General features: G+C 37.6%; 1 protein-coding gene across 2 annotated transcripts in view; it reads left to right on the top strand.

The window, feature by feature from the left end:
• The window catches only part of LOC107555009 (metabotropic glutamate receptor 7-like), a 256,667-nt gene that overhangs the window by 127,388 nt on the left and 107,276 nt on the right, over positions 1-22,003 (top strand). The gene's annotated exons all lie outside the window — the stretch shown is intronic.

Below are 22,003 nucleotides of genomic sequence, written 5' to 3' on the forward strand. Positions count from 1 at the left end.
CATGACACGCTCTGTATATATATATATATATATATATATATATATATATATATATATATATATATATATGTACACACACACAGTATGTATTTATGTGTGTGTGTGTTCTCAACAATTTCCACCTTCCCATGTGTTTAAACAAGTGGAAAATGTTATCCTTGATAATTCCATATTTACATCTTCACTCCGCCTGCCAGCTAATCTGTGCGATGCAACGCTGCAAATCTAAATCGTGTCACACAGTGCAGTGCATTTTCCAGGTTTCCACGGGGTTATGATAGCATCTCTCAGCTTGCGCTTGCTTGCGCTATTTGCCATTTGCTGATAAGTGCGTCGAGCGGTGGTTTGCCGGGTCGAGCAATTGCCCCTGCATTTCACAGCACTGATGGAACAATTTGAAATGCACTCGTCAGGGAAAGCATCACACTTACAGCTTTATTGTGCTCTTTGAAAAAGACATGTGTGTAGACAATTGAATGTAGTGTTGCCATGAGCTTGCAGTCTTATAGGGAGTTTGTTTTTCCACAGGCACCTCGTGAGAAACTCTCAGCTCCATCCTTTTCATTTACCTTTCCCTTTTTGAAGTCAAACGATGTTGTCTTTCTGGATGACATGAAGCTGGAAGCGATTCAGATGGTTGTCTTTGATCTGATGTATGCGAGTGTTGGTGTACAGATACACAACCTGATTATCTGAAGTGTCGTGTTTTTATTTATGACACACAGTAGACTAATCATGCCGCTCTGACAAAACAATCTAGGCCCACTTCTAAAAACGTATATTTTTGAGAATTTATTTTAACTTTGCCATGTTGTGATGACAAAAAGAATGTAGCTAGTCATAAAAAGCAGTGAGTTTAAGACCAAGAAGAAGCTTCTGCCATCCAGTTGCATCAGCAGTGGACTGAACGAACGTACATGCAAGTGATAAGCGGTAATCCTCCTATAGCTAACACCCACTTTACTGCCATTCAACAAATCACTACTGGGCAAAAGTTACATCACCTGTATAATATGCATGAGCCAAGCTGGTTTAAAATGTGTCGCCACCACTTTTCAGTTTATTTCAGTGTCCCTTAGTTTAACCCTCATTTTTTCATGTTCTGTTGAGATTGCCTGCTCGTTTAGGGAAAATGATGTGAGGGAGGAAGTAAATCTAAATAAATCTACTATATAATTTATTGTCAATATAAATCAAAATAAATCAATGTACTACTTCACTTTACCTTCCCTTTTTATATGTATTTATATGTGAACTGAATATATATAAAATATGTAAATATTTATAACCAAAACTATTAAATTGTTTTCATTATTGAAATAAAGCTAATAAATATAGAATAAAATATAAATAAAATAAATTGTATGTAATATGTAACTAGATCATTAAAATATTAGAGAAAAGACAAAAAAAAAGAGCAATCGTCTCGGTTACGTATGTAACCCTCGTTCCCTGAAGGAGGGAACGGAGACGTCACGTCGGAGGACCGACGAATTGGGACTGGTAATCCACTGTTTTAGTAAGTGATCTTGTAAGATAAGATGCTGGCGCTGTTTCAGTCAAGTTAAGTCAAGTCACCTTTATTTATATAGCGCTTTTAACAATACAGATTGTGTCAAAGCAACTGAACAGCATTAATTAGGAAAATAGTGTGTCAATAATGTAAAATGACAATAGTAAACACTCATTTTTCAGTTAAAGACAGTTCATCATTGAATTCAGTGATGTCATCATCCAGCTCAGTTCAGTTTAAATAGTATCTTTGCAATCAAGTAAGTGGTATGCAACTAAGCAAGCCAGAGGCGACAGCGGCAAGGAACCAAAATCCATCGGTGACAGAATGGAGAAAAAACCTTGGGAGAAACCAGGCTCAGTCGGGGGGCCAGTTCTCTTCTGACCAGACAAAACCAGCAGTTCAATTCCAGGCTGCAGCAAAGTCACATTGTGCAGAGGACTCATCTGGTTCCTGTGGTCTTGTCCCGGTGGCCATCTGAGACAAGGTGTTTACAGGGGATCTGTATCTGGGGCTCATCTAGTTGTCCTGGTCTCCGTCTTTCATCTGGTCTGAATACGTACTGGATCCGGGTGACTGCAGTGACCATCTGATCTGGATACAGACTGGATCTGGTGGCTACGGTGACCTTGGAATAAGAGAGAAACAGACTAATATTAGCGTAGATGCAGTCAGTCTATTGCAAGTTCACAAAATAGAATGTAGCTATTGTCGCACTACATAGAAACTTAGCTACTGGAAAAGCTACATTGTTTTAAAAGTATCTGAGCTACTGTCAAGCTACTGAAAAATGTAGTTACGTTAGTAGAGTCGTTACTTGTAGCTAGACTCTGGCACTGTTTCAGTCTATTGCAAGTTCACAAAATAGAATGTAGCTATTGTCGCGCTACATAGAAACTTAGCTACTGCTACATTGTTTTAAAAGTATCTGAGCTACTGTCAAATGTTTAAGTGAGTTTAAGTGATGTGACATGTGGCCAAGTATGGTGACCCATACTAGGAATTAGTGCTCTGCATTTATCCCATCCTAAGTGCACACACACAGCAGTGAACACAAACACTGTGAACACACACACTGTGAACACACACCTGGAGCAGTGGGCAGCCATTTATGCTGCGGCGCCCAGGGAGCAGTTGGGGGCTCGGTGCCTTGCTCAAGGGCACCTCAGTCGTGGTATTGAAGGTGGGAGAGAGCGCTGTACATTCACTCCCCCCACCCACAATCCCTGCCGGTACGAGACTCGAACCCACATCCTTTGGGTTACGAGTCCGACTCTCTAACCATTAGGCCATGACTTCCCCTTGCAAAGAAACACTGTTGTACCACTACTGAAAAATGTAGTTACGTTAGTAGAGTCATTACTTGTAGCTAGATACTCCCCAGCACTGCAAACTGTGTTCCGTATGGCTTTCATACCAAACCATACATAAATATGGGACAATTCCTTATTATACAGAATGGTTGGCAACCCTAGGCGTGGCGTGGTGTAAATACTTGACAAATGTGTTCACAACCATGCAACTATGTTATTGAACTTTAATATATAAAGTTTGCAGAAACGCATACAATGGATGGCGACTGTAGAAAGCAAAAGCTGAATCCCGGACATTTTGGGGAATGTAGAAATCCCGGCCAGACGCATTTTTTAGGTCCAAAAAGAGGACATGTCCAGGAAAAATAGGACGTATGGTCACCCTAGCTATATTGCTGCTCCTTGTTTTCTCCTGTTCTCCTGTTGCAGACGTGTGGTTTATTTCTCCCTATTTATATATTACAGGTCTGTGAGTTTTGTGCAAGTGAGGAGATGTTGTTTTTGACTGTTAAATTATTCTGTTTCATTTATTTAGCCCCTGAGTGCAGGCTAGTTGTTTCATATTTGGTTTAATAATTTCTTTCATATTTTATGTTTTAATTTAAAGGTGTGGTTCACTGTTTTTTTTTTCTAAGCTTGACTGTGTTTATGGGGTGCAGTCTAACGTGTTAATGCTTCGTTTAAAAAAAAAAAGTTTTCACATAATTTACCTTTATTGCACACTGCTCTGTCCCTTCTCTTAGAAACACGCTGATCATTTCCTGCTTTTTTGAAGCCCTGCCCTCAGAAATAGGTTGATTGGTTAGCTAGCCCGGTGTGCTGTAATTGGCTCTAGTGCACGTCTAAACTTCCTCCCCCTCACCTCAGGGGCATGTGCTCCGGTGTATTGTAAACAACGGCGTCGTTAATATCGCTTATCAGTTTGAGCCCGATTGAGAAGCAGAGGATATTATTGAAGAGGATCATGCAGAACCTGTGCAAGCACCGCTTTTTATGGTAGGCCTATGTTTTTTGTTTGTTGTTGTCTCATACTTTTAGATATGCTGTTATTTGTAAATGCTACTGCTTATGTTAGCTTTTAATATACGGTTTTATCCTGAACTAGGCATTAGGGGGAACACGGTCTAGTGGTTCTTTTGCCTTTGTATGGCTGCTGTTCCATAAGTGCCACCTGCTGTTAGAGAATAAATTAGCAGTTTCATTCAGCCTGTCTGCTATTTTTGTTTTGTGCAGGAGTCTTATGTAGCATAATTTCACAAATCTAAAGTCAGACCATTCTGTTTTTGCTTTAAATCTTGAAATTATACAACTGCTCAGGCTACATGTATTAAGCACAACTGTCTGTTCAAAATAAATGAAAAAAAATGTTTTTCCTGTTGCACTGAACTCGTATGGAACCATGACCCCAAATCCGAGATACGTACCGATCCGTGACTTCTGTGTACCGTTACAGCCCTACTACTAATATTCCACACCTGTGGTTCCCAGACAGAAGCAATGTATCATGAACTTTGAAACCTCTTTTTTAATGCATTCTCATACAATTAGTAAAAGTCAAACAGGGCTTGAGGTCTTTCAAACCTCAAACAGAACCTGAGGGTTAAATTAATTTCCCATCTTTATTTGAATTATTATGAATCCTTCATGGGCCAAAACAGCCCATATCTGTGCAGTGCAACAGGAGCTCATTCACCAGTCAGGTAACTCATGCTGAAATCTAGCTGGCAGCCTGTCAGCAAAGATATCTCTTCAGGAATAGCCCAAGCGCTCCAATGTGACGAGCACTTAGGGAATGGCCTAGAGATGCTAGAGTATGATGCAAGGATAATCATAGGAATGTCAGTCCTGCCATTTAGCTACTAGAATATAAAATGCTTTAAAGACGATATTTCCGGTAGAAACCAGTGGTTCTTAACCGGTTTTGAGTCAGAACCCAAAATTACCTGGTGAACCTACACATTGGCAAACTAGTAACCCATATTTAAAGTAGGCTGGTGTGGATCCATCACACAACCTGATGATATCTGGCTGTTTTGCTAGCTTCTACCAAATGAATCAATAAATGAATGGATGGATGCATTTACACTAAAATTGCATAGAGTTTGATAGGATGCAGAACCTTTGATGTCTACAAGATATGTGAAATATTTGCTTCTCACTTTATAAGTATGTTTACATCATGGGGAAAAATATATATATTATAGCCATAAATTAAGAATTTGTTTCCACAACTTAAGTATATGTGGCCATGTTATTAACTTGTTCCTTTGTTTGATAAATCGTGGTCATGTTGTACTTATTCGTTCCTACATTTTTGTTAAATCATGGCTAAGTTGTACTAATTCATACTCGTGATGAGACAACATTGTACTAATTAGTTCCACTGTTTTAGTTCAATCATGACCATTTTGCACTAATTTGTTCCATCGTTTTAGTAAATCGTGACCATGTTTTGCTAATTAGTTTCATAATTTTAGCAAATTTGTTCACTCGTTTTAGTAAATTGTGGTCACGTTTCACTAATTTATTCCATCGTTTTAGTAAATTGTCACGTTTCACTAATTTGTTCCCTCGGTTTAGTAAATCGTCACGTTTCAATAATTAATTCCCTCATGTTAGTAAATCGTCACGTTTCACTAATTCATTCCCTCATTTTAGTAAATCGTCATGTTTCACTAATTCGTTCCCTTGTTTTAGTAAATCGTGGTCACGTTTCACTAATTTATTCCATTAATTTTATAAATCACGGTCACGTTTTGTTACATTGTTTCCTTGTTTTAGTAAATGGTGGCCATGTTGCACTAATTTGTTCCCTCGTTTTAGTAAATTGTGGTCACGTTTCACTAATTCGTTCCCTCATTTTAGTAAATCATCATGTTTCACTAATTTGTTCCCTCGTTTTAGTAAATTGTGGTCACGTTTCACTAATTCGTTCCCTCATCTTAGTAAATCGTCGCGTTTCACTAATTTGTTCCCTTGTTTTAGTAAATTGTGATTTCGTTTTACTATATTGTTTCCTTGGTTTAGTGAATTGTGGCCATGTTGCACTAATTCGTTCCCTCATTTATTAAATCGTGGTCATGTTTCACTAATTCGTTCCCTCATCTTAGTAAATCGTCATGTTTCATTAATGCATTCCCTCATTTTAGTAAATCGTCATGTTTCACTAATTAGTTCCCTCATTTTAGTAAACTGTGGTCACGTTTCACTAATCCGTTCCCTCATTTTAGTAAATTGTCATATTTCACTAATTCGTTCCCTCGTTTTAGTAAATTGTGGTCATGTTTCACAAATGTGTTCCCTCATTTTAGTAAATCACTAATTTTTCAATAAATCGTTCCCTCATTTTAGTAAATCGTGGCATTTTAGTAAAATGTGGCCATGATTTAAATAAAACAAGAACAAATTATTATAACCTGGCCACAATTTACAAAGCGGGCTCTGTAATTATCTATTGTAAAATATTTTGCCATCTTAAATATATGATTGTCAGGCTATCATTTGCATAATTATTATTATTAGAGTAAACCTGTAATGAATTGTTGAATCATGACTCAACCGCAAAACAATATTCACCTGACAAATCAAACTATTCAAGCATCAAACTTCCTCCACCTGCTGTTACTCGGACGTTAGCATATGAGCTAGGAGGAATCTGACATTCTTGGCCCAGTCTGTAATTGGATCAAACTGTGCAAAAAGCGGTTCCTCTCTGCCTTATCATATGGCATTTCAGTCTCTCGGTTTAGTTTTAATTTGGCCATTAGGCTCACAGCTGGTGCCCAGGCCTCTACTGTGACCTCCGACTGGGTTTGTTTGTTTGGGTGCTTATTGTGTTATGTAGTAGATGGCCCTCTAACAATAGGGAGCCTGGAATTGTCTCTCCAGGATTTCTGATTATGACCCTAAACTTACAATGACAAGCCTTTCACCATCACCGCCATTACAAGAGTGAGATTGAAAGTATTGGGACTGTTGCCATTTATGCTCACTTTGATAGGAAGCAATAATCATATATACTTTTTCTTTTGTTCCCAAAATGGTGTGGATTTTGTGTTTCTTTAACAACATCATCATGAGATTGCTTGACAGGTCCCTCTTTGCTTCATGTGTTGACAAATGACAAATATTGTTTTTTGTTATATTGTTCATATTTTATTATATTGTTGTTTGCTCTTTTGTTGATTTTGATTGCTTCCATTGTCTGCATTTGTAAGTGGCTTTGGATAAAAGTGTCTGCTAAATTAGCAGGAAATTTGGGTGGGACTTATTGATTGGCCCCTCCACTTTTCTGAATAGCTAATAGCCTTTAGTTTGCATCACAGCTATGGACTGTGATTTGCTACTTGCTGTTGCTTGTCAGAAAGAGGTGATATTGGGGGAAGGACATTCTCCTAAAGAGATGTATTTTGATTGGACAAAAATTTGGACACGCCCGTGAGTGCATGATCACATCATCAGTAAGACAATTTAAATTAAATTAATTAAGTTATAATAATAATAATAATAATAAAATAACTTGGGTAAATACAAAAAATAAGTTAATAGAAATAAATAAAATACAAATGAGTTAATATAATAATAATAAAAAAAATAATATTAAGGTAATTGTGACTTTTTGTCTTACAAATCCGAGTTTATATCACACTTTTCAGACTTTTTTGCTTGCAATTCTGCATATAAATAAGTTCAGAATTGCTATTCTGAGAAGAAAAGTCAAAACTTTAAGATAAAACATTGCAATTACTTTATTTTTAATCAGTGCCTTGGGGGCACCATTTATGTATGTATGTATTAGGGGTGTAAATCGGATGGTTCGTCACGATACGATATCGATTCTCAAACCCAGCGATACGATATTTGCTGATACCTCAAAAAACTCTACGATATGATTACGATTCGATTCGATACAGGAGTATATCGATCGATCGATATTATGATATGATATATATCTATTTTAAACTTATTAACTCACAAATGCAACCAAAATATATAACACAAACATCTGAAATGTTCACATCAATTGGGACATTCACAACAAAAAAATAGGCCTACACATTGTTTTAAGAAAATAAACAATTGGAAAAACAATTCTGGCTGCTACTATGGGCTCAGTGCTAAAAATATTTTCTACAGATAACCAAATTACAAGCAATAGCAGAAAATAAATACAATACAACAAAGACATAAGTTCAATAAACAGTGATTTTCAGGTTTTTCAGCTCAGTCTAAAATAAATGTTCAGGCACGCTACAGAAATGTAATAAATGTAAAATAACTGCATAGTCTTCACTGTATAAATTAAATATAGATTAATCATTTTTGATGTTACAAAGGTTATTTAGTCAGGAGCAGTGAGCACTTGTATTTTTCTTGGACAGCATTAGATTTATTATTAGTTTGCTTTCACTTTAAGAACGAAGCACGGATTTAATATACAGATACACATGCATTTTCTTTCTCAACTGTTTACGTTAAAACATATGCCTAACCGACTGTGTTTACTAGGATATTCGCCAAAACGCGCATTTTGATGTAATTTTGTCTGTAATTGTTCATCTATGCACAAAAAAGCGCAAGAGAGCTCAATTTAGTATTCGCGTGATGTAGACGCGGCTGTCTGTGTGCGTGCGCTTCAGATGTGTGCACAGAAAACTTCTCACACAGCGCTCGACTGTTCTGCAAACAATCCAGAGCGTCTTTTATGCTCACCTTCTGCCTTCGGGCAGTCCTTATATCGAGTCCTGATACGCGAGTTTGAACGAGAATGCACGCGTTGGCGGTAGTGCATAGACGGACATTATGTGAAAATGTGGACAGTGCCAAAATAAAGGTGCAAAATGTTTTGTCTCGTCACATTCAGTTAGGAATTACATTCATCTTAGTTTCAACTCAAAGTGGCCATATTTGAGAAAAAAATTTAGTCTGGAAAAGTTGGACTCGATGTCCAACTGTCGAAGCTTAACTTCCTTATCGGCTTAAATTTCGAGCTTGCGGACCTGTAGACGCAGAGCTAGCTCTGCCTGGCGGACCTGTGTTCTCTCTCTCTCCACACGGAGCCGTGCGATGCGTACTTTCAACTGTGCCTCCCCTGTTGATTTGGGAGTACCTAGTGAAAAAGGTTCAAAAGGTGAAAGAGTTTCCCCAACTTTAGCCTCCACCTTGGTTGCGGCTAACTCACCTTCCCCTTCTACCTATTTCCACAACATCATGCTCCTCATCCATGGGTACCACCCTTCTGTCTACGTCTGGCAAGCTTAAAACTCCAAATTCGATCAATCAATTCCGCCTTAATTTTCTTTTTCAAAGATTGCTTTGGAATCGTAATTTGGAAGTGGGCAGCCATCATTAACAACTCATCCTTCCTGCATTTCTCTATCACCTCTAATGAGGGATTATCAACGAAACTCTGTAAGTTAAACGCCATCAAACCTGATTACGATGCGTCACAAGACCAAATTTGCTCAACCTAACGTTCACACAAAACTCTGCCTGAAACAAAACAACACACACCTCACTCCTCAGCAAAAGAGACAGCATCCGCTTTTTAAGACGAGCCCCCAATTATGTTACGTCTCCCTAATTATCTGGCGTCTAGGGTTTTTGGGAGGTAACACAAAATGTTTAATAAATAAAAAGATATTTAAGCTAAATCACTTTTCTCTGCTATGGAGGTGCGGGTGTGTGCAATTAAGAAGCAGAGACAAAACTGAATATGAATTTTGTGTTTAGTAGAAAAATAAGTCAATATTACAAAGCTCCCAGTAATAATAATCTAAACAAACCCAAAATACCTTAAAAAAACAACAACAACAAATATCTATTTACAAATTATATACAAACGTAATGGATTAAAGACAACAAAAGTGAGGGACAAGAGCGGTGCTAAAGAAAAGAAAATAATAAAAACAAACACGCTAACTAGCACCAATCAAAACCAAGCTAAACTAAATAAATGAAAGAAAGAAAATAACTTCTTCAGCGTAGAACGTCACTAACTACACTGACTGACAAACATAAATACAGAGGTTGGCATCCGCTCATAAACTAGTGTGCAGTGGTGTAATGTAACAAAGTAATAATACCTCGTTACAGTACTTCAGTCTTTTTTGGGAGTATCTGTACTTTACTTGAGTTTTTATATTTCAGCCAACTTTTACTTTTACTCCACTACATTTCCTAACTAAAATATATACTTTTACTCCGATACATTTCCCTGAAACATATTCGTTACTTACTACAAAATAGGCAGAAGAACATGGACTGCAGGAAAGCAGGTTTGACGAATCAGTGGTCTGGCGTTTGCAAGTTAGACTCCTAAAAACACCTTTGCTCATGTGCAAACAAGTGCGCGCACAACCGCGGGTGATTCATTTTCCACTCAAGTCGAGTCCGGGGTGTGCGATATACAGTATATCTTCTGCGATAATATGGTAAGTGTTGTTGTAATGATGTGCGATCTGACATTATCAAATAGGCTATATCACCAAATCACACATACAGAGTTCACGCACGTTGATTTATTAGTCTATTAAAACTCAAAATTCCAGGCATTCTAAATTATGGACGTCAAAAATGCTTATGTATGCTTTTTACATTCATATAATTTAATATAGTTAATTTAATCTATATTACACAAAGAGTACCGTTTTTCTGCAGATATCAGCATGAAAACACATTTAATAATAATTTTATACAAGTTCAGTAAAGCAATAAGTGACTTACATTTTAGACATAATACTGCTTGTTTTTGCTCAATTTTGCCAACGAAAATAGTTCCAAACAAAGATCACACAGCACTGTTTTGCATCTCTGAGCAATGGACGGTGTTTACTTATTGAATGAATCAGCTTTTTGAACGAATCGGTTGAATAAATGATTCAGTGATTCACTCATTAACACAGTCAAATGCTTTGTTTCTGAATGAATCAGCTGTTTGAAGGAACCTGTTGAAGCTCAATGACTCACTCATTAACAGCCACTTGCTGCCACCTACTGGCGGTTTTAATTTCACATTTCGACTATTTTTGTTATGTTTTAAATTATTTAAAAAATCAGTATTTAACGTTTTATGTTAAAAACAAAACATTAGGCCTATTTATGCATCCGAAACAGCAGGTTAAATGCACCCTTGTCCCCTCTGAGCTACACTAAACTGTGTAAATACATCTAAATGATATTTCAGATGCAGATTCCAGAAATGTTTTCTTATGTTGGAATTAAAGACACTAAGTACCAGATTAAGTGCTTCTTATTCTTACCCAAAAATACAAAATGGAAGAAAGAGTTAAAAATGAACACAATCTTGCTACTCGAGCTGTGTATGAACATTTTATATATATATATATTTATTTATTTGCTTCTTTGCCGTTTTGCATTTACTTGTACTTTTACTTTCAATACTTAAGTACGTTTAAGATTTAAAAAAATACTTTTCGTACTTAAGTACAATAAATATCACATACTTTAAGACTTTTACTCAAGTAATATTCGAAACGGTGACTTCAACTTCTACCAAAGTCATTTTCTGGTAAGATATCTGTACTTTTACTTGAGTATGGCTTTCAGGTACTTTATACACCACTGTTAGTGTGTTTTTAACAACTTTACCCTGCGTGTAGTAAGATGTAAGTCACGTGACATGCTGCACTGGTCCCATCACTAAGTGTCGAAGAAGGACTTGAATAAGCTCGGGTAAACCGAGAGTAGAGTCACAGCATAAACGCAGTTAAACAGCCACTGAAAAGTAAAGTTTCACAAGAGAAAACGCAAACACACAGTAACTCAAATTCGGAAACAAAAACAGGAGCAAACGCCAAAGTAAACGTGGGAGAGCAAACAAATGAAAAGCAAATGCTCCTCCCGAACTCGCGTCCCACTAACGTATGATTGGTCCACAAAGCGTTGCGTAGAATTGATGATTGACAGAAGCATGGTCCAATCACAGGTCCTGTGAGGTGAGAGTGAGGCGAGAGAGAGAAAAAGGAGAAAACATCCCTCCCAGAACAATATGGGACGTAACAAGTTTATAAATGAGCAAGTTACTAGTTGCTTATTACTTAACAATTTTTTTTTTTTTTTACATTTACAAGCAATTTCTGAATAAAAGTTGTTTCCTAAAGTAAATTCTACACCATTTCTCTCAGTGTATCTGTGTCAGTAATATTGTCGCTAATATTGTTACAGTTGCATAACAGCTAAAAATGGCATGGACTAAAAAGCCACAGGATTACAATTTGTATGGGGTCTTTAACCACAAGAGGTCAACAACGTTTATGCCACAATGAGAGATATGGGACTGAGTTATTTTCTGACCCAGTTATATTGTATTATATAAGTTAAATGTACTGCAGGGCTGTTTAGTGTTAAATCTCAGGGTGATATATTTTCAGCTGAAACTGAATAATTAAGAGAGTTGAGGTTTAAATAATTCATGTCAAAAACAGTTTTTTTTTTTTTTGCTTTAATTCGAACGAGCAGTAATAAACAAGTAGGAGCTATGAAGATAAATAAGCATACAAACAAAATGACGTTTTTGACATCAATTCACCACAAGCTTCATTTTTAAAGTTGCATAACATAAGAAAGTAATCACATTTTAGCATGCAAACATAATTAATTTTTTATATAATTTATTTGTTTATTTATTATAAAATAATAGTATTGTTTATTAAGTATTGTTGTTGTTGTATTCTGAACATTCTATAAATGTAAAACAATAAGAGGACTCGTGATCCTTCAGAAATCATTCTAATAAGCTGATTTGCTGCCCAAGAAACATTTATTTCTTTATTATCAATGCTGAAACCTGTTGTGCTGATTAAGGCCCTGTCCACACGAACGCGATTATTTTTAAAACCGCAGCTTTTTCTACGTGGTTAGGCTGTTCGTCCAAATGCAAACGCAGCACCAGGTCACTGAAACCAAACATTTTTGAAAACGCCTGCCAGGGTGAAGATTTTCAAAAACTCCGGTTGCAGTGTTATCTTGTAGACAGCGAAACCGGAGTTTTTGGCTTGTGACGTCGGAGCCTGTGCTGTTATCTCCGCCTACTGGAAACTTTTTCAGGCTTCTGATTGGCCAACATGGCTTTACGGTTGAGATTATATCGCCACCTGTTGGCTTGGCATGCTCTCGACAGTGCTTCATAGCATGCGTTTGCGTTTTCATGTGGACGGAGATTTTTTTAAAAACGGAAGAAGAAAAAACTCAGTTTATAAAAATACCCGTGTACGTGTGAATATGGCCTAATATTTTTGTGGAAATCAAGATACATTTTTCAGTATTCTTTGATGAATTAATTTCAAAAGAACAGCATTTATTTAAAATAGAAATGTTATTGTAAAAATGTAAGAGTATGTCACTTTATATCAATTTAATGCATCCTGGCTGTAAAATTATTAATGTCTTAAATAATAAATAAATAAATAAATAAGTAAATTAATATTTAAAAAACAAAATCATACTGACCCCAATTTTTTAAATGGCAGTATATGTACATGTATTTTTATTATTTTATTTTATTTATTTATTATTATTTATTTTTTTTAAGCACAGGCTGCAAAAAAAAAAAGCCTACAATTATCTACAAAAAAATTTGGATGAATTCATTACAGAAGTTTAATAATTAGAACAAACCCTAATCAGAATGTGTGAGGAATATCAATGTGCCAATGTTTTCCAAGCACTAATAAAAAAGTGAAACAAAGTAGAAATGTAGATGTGTTTGATTTAACCTTTAGGCGCCAGGGATTTTTGGAAAAATGCTGGATTTTGACATCAAGATTTCAAAAGCTTGTGGCTTGAAAGGGCTTAAAGATAGAGATCTAATGTAAATTAGAAAAATGTTGGGCATGACCGAAAGTTTATGTGGGGTGTAAATATACTTGTCTAATTTGCATATTATGATGTCATTAGGGGGCGGTCATCTTACATTTCATAATATTCAGGAAATAGTAGATATTGAATTGATGTTTGAACTTATTTGCATGTTTTTTTTTTGTCTTTTTATCCTCATTCCAAATGATCAGAAAAGAGGAAACCAACAATAAAACAGGAGAAAGTACTAAAATATTACTACATTACTATACTATATAGTAGTAAAACGCATGTGAACAGTAACCTACTTTTTGATCAGTTCATCAGTAATATTCAGGAAATAATAGATATTGAATGGATGTTTGAACTTATTTGCATGTTTTTTTGTCTCTTTATCCTCATTCCAAATGATCAGGAAAAGAGGAAATCAACAGTAAAACAGGAGAAAATAGTAAATTATTACTATATTACTGTGCCATAGTAAAATGCATGTGCCTATTTTTTGATCAGTTGACCAGCTATCTGCCCAATCAGGTATCTAGGTGACACAGTTTATAGTTCTTGAGCGTATGGTACCTCTCATTGCATGTCACAGCACACAGACGAACCCACACTGACGGCACCGTGTACCGCGGACACTCCCACCTCTTTGGGGCACTGGATCCAGAGCCGCTCTGACTGGATCCAAAGAGCTAGTGCTACTTCCAGCCCTATTTCTCCTACCCCTGCTGCCTCTACCTCTAGCAACAGCTCTCCTATGGACACAACGACCACGTCCACTGCCACCACCCCATCCCCATTGGGCAAAGGGTCGAAATGATCACTTGTTTCTGCGTCGTAAACACTCGCGCCTTGCACAGCCTGCACCATTGCGCTACAAAGATGTACCGGGAGAAGCGGGATTATTAGACGACTGATCGTCATTTCCAAAAGGCAAATATTCCCCTTCAGAGTCAGAATCAGCAAATAACATTTGCAACACATCCTCACGGTACAACATTTTATTAGCATTTTGGCGATTTTCTCTCACAAATCTCACAATTTACTCGCATGCTATGAACTGAACTGCTTCCACATCAATGACACGATAGCTCACTTGCTCTGCTATTTCCTCGAACACTTTGAATAGGAACGTGACGTAATTTTGGTATAGAATTGAAGTACTACATGTCTCCCATCTAGTGGTAGGGAATACAAATGAGATATTACACCATATTAGGATCTACAGTCTATTTTATTAAGTAAGACGTCTTGTCGCAATTTTGCGACTTTGGCGCTTAGAGGGTTAATGGCCTGTTTCTGAATATAACAACAAAATTTTGTCTACAACTGGTTGAATCGGTGCTGAGCAGAACATTTTAGCCTTTTTTTTTTTTTTTACCTATTTTCATAGTTACTACATATATTAATTTACAATTTTTTTCTTCTTAGTCTGACACCATTCAAATGAATGCCAATGCAAGCAGTTTTCCGAGAAAACGGAAGCTTATTTCCTTATTTTCCCTGTTTGTCTGACAAAAACCGCCATTGAAATTATGCAAATTATTAAATTATTATCTGTTTTCTTACCTCCTCCCCCAATGATTTGTTTTAGCAGAATCGATCTGAAGTTGTCAGCCCCCATCTGTCTGGAGCTCACTTCAGAGACGGAGACAAATTGCGAATGCATTAGCCGGTTTAGCTATGCAACAACGTTATATCAGCAGCTCGGAGACACTCGAAGCGGAGTGACAGCTTGGAGTGTGATCCTTGTTGATTTGGAGATCAGTTCGGTTTGCCTTTTCTCCCCAACAGGCTCTGAGCAACGTTTAACCTCAGACCGTCCATAAAATCACAGCGAGGAGGCTAAGATCTAGCGTGGCATTTCGAGACTCAGGCACTTTATTTGAAGCGTCGTCAGCGCTAGCGATTGTCACCTGAGGTTTCTCGCAATGGCTTGATGCCACAAGTTAGGATTTCTGGTGGAACGTCTCTTCTTGAGGCGTTAGGATGTTTTAAAACGTGTGTAATTGTTTATAAAGTGGTCCAGGAGGGGTGTGGGAACCTTCTCATTTGCTTGCACGGTTCCCATGACGATGGATTGGCCGTGGGTTGCAGAGTCAGAAGGAAACAGCGTAGGCCTGCCTGAATTAGTCTTCCGTGGCGATGCCTGTTGAAAAGCTGGAAAGACACATGCGACTGCCTACATGCTCTTTAAAGGAATGCATGCTGGTCTTCAGTCTTTTTGGTTTAAATGTATGCCCTAGGGAGGAATATATATGGGTTTCCTACATAGATGTGCTTGTTTGTGTCACGACTGATATAAAGCCTCCCTCTTCTCATAAATTTTCAATATTTCCAGAAACACTTCACATTTTGATCACCTTCTTGGGATTTATTGCACAATAATGACCTATTTGTTGCTGTAGTATTCAAGGGCTATATTTACTCATTTTATCCCCAAAAATAGATTTTTTTAAAAATCTTGACTTTATTAATAGTACTATCAGGATTATGGACCTGTTTTGCCTGTTTCTGTTTCAGTGTTCCCTTATTTGGTCATGTTCCTGTTCTCGTTGTCTCATTGTTAGTTGATTCCCCGCACCTGTCTGTCCATCGTTAAGTTTAGTATAAATGTGTAGTCTGACTCATGTTTCCTTGTCGGGTCTTGAACGTCTTCCTTGTGCTCTGTGTCTCCCTGTTGGATTATTAAAGACTCTCGTTTTGTGAAATCTCCACGTCACCTCGTCTCCTCGTTCCTCTCATAAGCAAAGCGTGACAGAAGACCCGACCGAAACCGCTACCTCCGTGTGTCTACGCTCCGTTTTTGTTTCCGTTTTTTTTTTTCCCCTCAGTGTTTTGTTTCCGTTGTGTTATCCATGGATCCCCTCAGCCGTCTGGAGTACCTCCTGCTCCTGCTGAAGCAGGGGGAGAGATCGCTTGAGGGCCATACTAGACTGTTCCTGGTCCACGCTGCTCTAACCAGCTACCCAGATGACACGCTCTGTGCGTTCTACGACGCCAGTTTAAACATCTCGTGCAGAGCGATGTTGTCCGAAGATGGACCTCGAGTGAATTTCGCTGCCTTTGTGGAGTGGACCCTCCGGACCCAGTGCCCAGCCTACCATCTACCAAAATATTTTTGAATGCTTTTTAAAAAGATTTTTTTAAGCAAAATATCTTATCCTTACAAAAGCTGCATTTATTTCATTAAAAATATTAAAAAACAACAGTAATTTTGTGAAATATTCTGTTTTATTTAAATGTTTTTTTCCATTTTAATATTTTTAAGTTTTATAAATTTTCAGCATCATTACTCCAGTCTTCAGTCACATGATCCTTCAGAAATCTTCAATATGCTGATTTGATGCTAAAAATCTTAATATCAATGTTGAAAACAGTTTTGCTGCTTCATTCATTCATTCAGTCAGGCCTTCAGGAACTGTGACACATTTTTTTGTTCAGTATTCTTTGATGAATCAGGATTATTTGATGGCCTTTATTTAAAATAATATTTTAATTCACTCTTTCATAATTATTGTCACTCTGTATATATATTTTTATATGTAAAATGTGTGTGTGTGTGTGTGTGTGTGTGTGTGTATATATATATATGCAGTATATATTTCAATATGTACAGTATATATTTATATATATATATATACTGTATATATATACTGTAGGTTCTGTCCATTATAATACTTTAGGAAGATAAATTATGAATGCTTTATAACTAGTGCTTTATTTAATGGCTTCATGTCCAATCTAATCCCCCCTATGGCTTTTGACTAATGTAAAGTGCGGTCAAAACCCTTATTTTAGATATATTGTTAATATTTATAAAAAAAAGTGACTATTGGATGGCAAGGACGGTTCCTGAATCCCGCCGTGGTGGAGGTTCACGGGCTGCCTGTTCATTTCTCAGCAACAGAGCAGCTGTTGAACACTTTAAACAAAAGGTGAAGCTCTGAGCTTTGTCCTCCAGACACGGAGCAAATGACACAGACAGGCCTTTGGGAGTTTCTTGTGTACAAGGCTTGTGTACAAATAAGCTGCAATTAGCAGAATTTATGAGCGAGCACACAAACCTGTTGGGGATACGTTTCTGAGTCAAGTACGCCCGTGGAGTGATGGGTAGAGCACATGTGGTCAAGGTCATCTGACAAATAAACGGAAAACATGCATCAATCAGCCTGAGGAATAATTTGGCTGCTAAGGCCATAGAACATAAACTGCAGAGTTTTTGAGCATGGGTCAGTATGTTGTAGTGATTATGAAAACTGGGGTTTATTTATAAAACATGAGCAGAACACATTTTATTGTAACTTGTTCATAAAAACGTTTACAATGCAGTTTTATGTAAGAATGGTTTTATGAACTACATGCAGAGAAATTTGATCTGCTTGGATTTTATTGGGAATTATGTATTAAAACATTTAGTGTACAAAATGGGACAGTTATCATACGAATGATTTTACGAACGATTTACACAGACATATTTCTGCTTGTATTTCATGAATGGGATTTGTGTGTTTTCAGAGCCATGGCTTTAAAATGACTGTACATACACTGACGTGTTGAGCTGTGATGCTCATGTGGGCAACACCGGTTCACATCTGACTTGCAACATTTCTTGATCATGTTCCACCTGACTCTCTCAGCATCATATGTCTTTTGTAAGCAAAACAAATGTCTGATAAAACGTTTCAATTCTTATCTAACAATTTTTACATAGTTAACGAGGTAAAAAAAGCTTTTTCTGTTATATAAAGTTTTTACGAACTACTGACGAACACAGAAATCCATTCCTCTCATTTTGCTCATGTGGTTGATACAAATGATTCTTACATCCATTGTCAGAGAAATGTACACATTTGTCTCTCATTGTGTTGTGGGAGCTTAGCAGTACTGCCTACTTGTGGTGCTCATGTGGGAAGTGTGGGTTTGAATCTGACACAGTTCACAGTTATATTCCCTCTCTCGCCTCTCAATCTTCTGTCTTCGGATGTCTGTGTAATTCATTTGTAGTGTGAACTTTTTTATTGAATTCTTTAGCATTAAGTATTAATATTGCATTAAACTGGCTTGCTAATTTTATTTTAATTTTAATTGAATTTTTAATTTTATTAAAATTAAAATTTATTTACATTAGATTTACACATGCGTCATGAAAAAGGCTCATTGTGTGTACTAAGAGCCACAGCCTAGCAGTTGGTGCACATACTTGGTACTCAAGTGGGAAAAGTGGGTTTGAATCTGACTCACAACCAGTTCACATTCACATTGCCCTTTTCTCTTCACAAATTCAGTGCTCGATGAGCTAAACAGATGTCTGTGTAAATCATTTGTAGAACTGTTTTTATTTGCAATTCAATTGAATAATTGCATTCAGTTCACATCTGGTTCACAAATAGTTTGTAAAATCAGTTTTACGTCAGTTGTTTACACAAGAATTTATGCAAAAAATGCACCTTCTCATGGTGCACATGTGGGAAATTTGAGATTGAATCTGGCTTGCAAATGCTTATTTTCACCCTTCCTTGCCATTATTTGCTTTACTCCCTCTACTTTCTCTCCAAAATGTCTCAATAGACTTTAATCAGGTAAGACACCATATTGAATTTAATGTGGATGAGAACGAGGCTGTGAGGGATAGACTTACAGATTTTACAATAGGATGTGCTATTTCTGCTAATCATGCTATTTTCACAACTAACAACTTTCAGAATTTCTTTGTGGAGTTCTAGTCTACTGAAAGTTATTTTTGGAAATATGTTTAATCAGCTAAACAATCAATATGTTGTTAAACTGCAGTACAATCCATTGAACGCTCTGTACTTCTATCTTTCACAGCTTAGTTTTCATTCCTGTCAGAAATTACATATGGTGCTACCTTTGCCTGTCTATAGGCACTTCAAAAAAGTGTGGTGATGTACTTTGAGTATTCGGGGAGAAATCTTGATTTCAACCGATCACAGAAGAAGTGACAGACTTCACCATCAGACTCCAGCACTCAAGATGCCAACGCGGGGCATGCAGCTTGGGAGCCACAGATAGGCTAAATACTTGCTCCGACTCAAGAGTATGCGATGCCCAGGAGTGCATTAAAGACTTCAGCTGCATTTGTTGACTGGCTTAGGGTAGCTCTGCTGTAGCAGCTTAATGATAACACATTATCTCTTTCTTAACACTTATTTTCTAGTGGGAAAAACAGACCCGGACTCACTTCCTTTGCAGTCTACCGAGTGGAAGCAAACAAAGTTTAAATGATTTATGACTATGTAAGGTTAGCCGATGCCTGTGGCAAAATGAAATGTTCTGCTGACCTTTGTCTTTGTAGCTACACTGTGGATGAAAGCTTCATTACGCCACAAACCTATTTAGATGAGGCACGTTATTAGCCTTGATGGCAGACAACAAGAACAGACTCAAAAGACTCTTCAGGATCCGGATTGATAAATGTTATTGTTTGTCTGCTGATGGCGAACGGTCTGATTACATGCTAAGCTTCCTGACGTGAAGAATGACAAATAAGGATGTTAAAGGGGTCATATGATGCGATTTCAAGTTTTCCTTTCTCTTTGGAGTGTTACAAGCTGATTGTGCATAGATAAGATCCCTGAAGTTGCAAAGACTAAAGTCTCAAAACCAAAGAGGTATTCTTTATCAAAGTTAAGACTCTGCCACGCCCCCTAAAACGGCTCGTTCTAACACGCCCCCACATATCTACCTCACTATGTGGAAATATTTGCATAATGCGGCCCAAATGTGCACGCAAAGAAAGAAGGCGTGGTTTCAGTAACCACAGTTAGTGTTGAAGCAGCCATTGTCAGGGATCTGGAAGGAGGACCCAATTGCAGTGAGTGTAACAAGGGTTTATTGACAAAACAGATCAATACAAAAGGGTTGTGAGGTGCACAGGTGATACCACAACAGGAACGCAATAAACAGATAGCTAGGGAAGGCCACTGGAACAGCCTCAGACATCAACTGGCAGAATACTATAGCAGAGGTGGCAAGACCAGGCCGGGAGAGAGACCAGAGCAAGGCACCAGAGAGCTGAGCTCAGATACTTGTTGACCATAAACTCTGAAGCACCCCCAGACAACAGGCAAGGGAACCAGTGGACAGGAACACCACAACAAGACAAAGCATAGCTCCACAGAAACACAAATTACTCCAAGACAGGCAAGAGAATAAACAAAAAGGACTAAATATTATTATTATGAAAGTAACCAACACAAATAACCAAAAAATGAACAAAAGATCAGGACTAAGAGAACTAAATGAATACTAAATTAAAGGCAAAAAGGTCAAAAACAGACCGCATCCAAAAACAAGGAGCAAGACAAAAACATAGAATTACAAGAGACAAGACTAGGGCAAGACTAGAGCAGAAGAACAAACCGACAAGACAGGAACACATAATCAGCCATATCCACAGACAGAGACAGAGACAGAGACAGAGACAGAGACAGAGACAGAGACAGAGACAGAGACAGAGACAGAGACAGAGACAGAGACAGAGACAGAGACAGAGACAGAGACAGAGACAGAGACAGAGACAGAGACAGAGACAGAGACAGAGACAGAGACAGAGACAGAGACAGAGACAGTGAGGGAAAGAATGACCACAAACCAGCAAAGACAATAGGGCAAGTGGCAACCAGAGTGTCAGGGCAAAACCCTGACAGCCATGTCAGGGAGACGCTGTGTGTTTCTAGGTGAAAGCAAAAGCACTTTATTTGGCCTTCCGAAAGTAGATGCATTTAGGAATCTTTAAGATTACTTGCAACATAACAGCAATGCGTTTTATGGACGACCGTTTCATGAAAAATGCGGAGTTTTGCGCATCGTCTTTGTATGTGTGTGTGTGCACACGCGAGCGAGAGAGAGCGAGAGCGAGCAGTGTGTGTGTCTGCGTGCGTGCGCGAGCGAGCGAGCGAGGGAGAGCGAGAGAGAGAGAGAGAGAGAGAGAGAGAGAGAGAGTTTTGGGGATGCAGAACTTTTGCCACACAAATGTGTTGTAGCCTTTTCACGCCAAGGCTGATTATTCAACAATGGTAACTTCTCTAAAAAATAATAAAACAATTAATATGCTGTACCTGTGATTTAATTGCTCAGAGAAACTGCTTGAGATTATCCAACTAGTTACACCAGTATACTAGCATCACATTCTTGGTCAGTAATTCAGTTCAGCAGGATGATGATGACTGAAATCACAACTCAATCTCATGAGAAAATGTAACTATTTTACAAAGTCATTTCATATAAATTTGTGCAATGTGATTCAGACAGAAATGTATGATTTTTAGAAATGTGAATAAGGCTGAGAAGCAGTGTTCAGCTCTCAAGTTCTCTCAAAATTACGAACAAATGT

Source organism: Sinocyclocheilus grahami, unplaced genomic scaffold (genome assembly GCF_001515645.1).
Source record: "Sinocyclocheilus grahami isolate Dianchi unplaced genomic scaffold, SAMN03320097.WGS_v1.1 scaffold522.1, whole genome shotgun sequence".
NCBI lineage: Eukaryota > Metazoa > Chordata > Actinopteri > Cypriniformes > Cyprinidae > Sinocyclocheilus > Sinocyclocheilus grahami.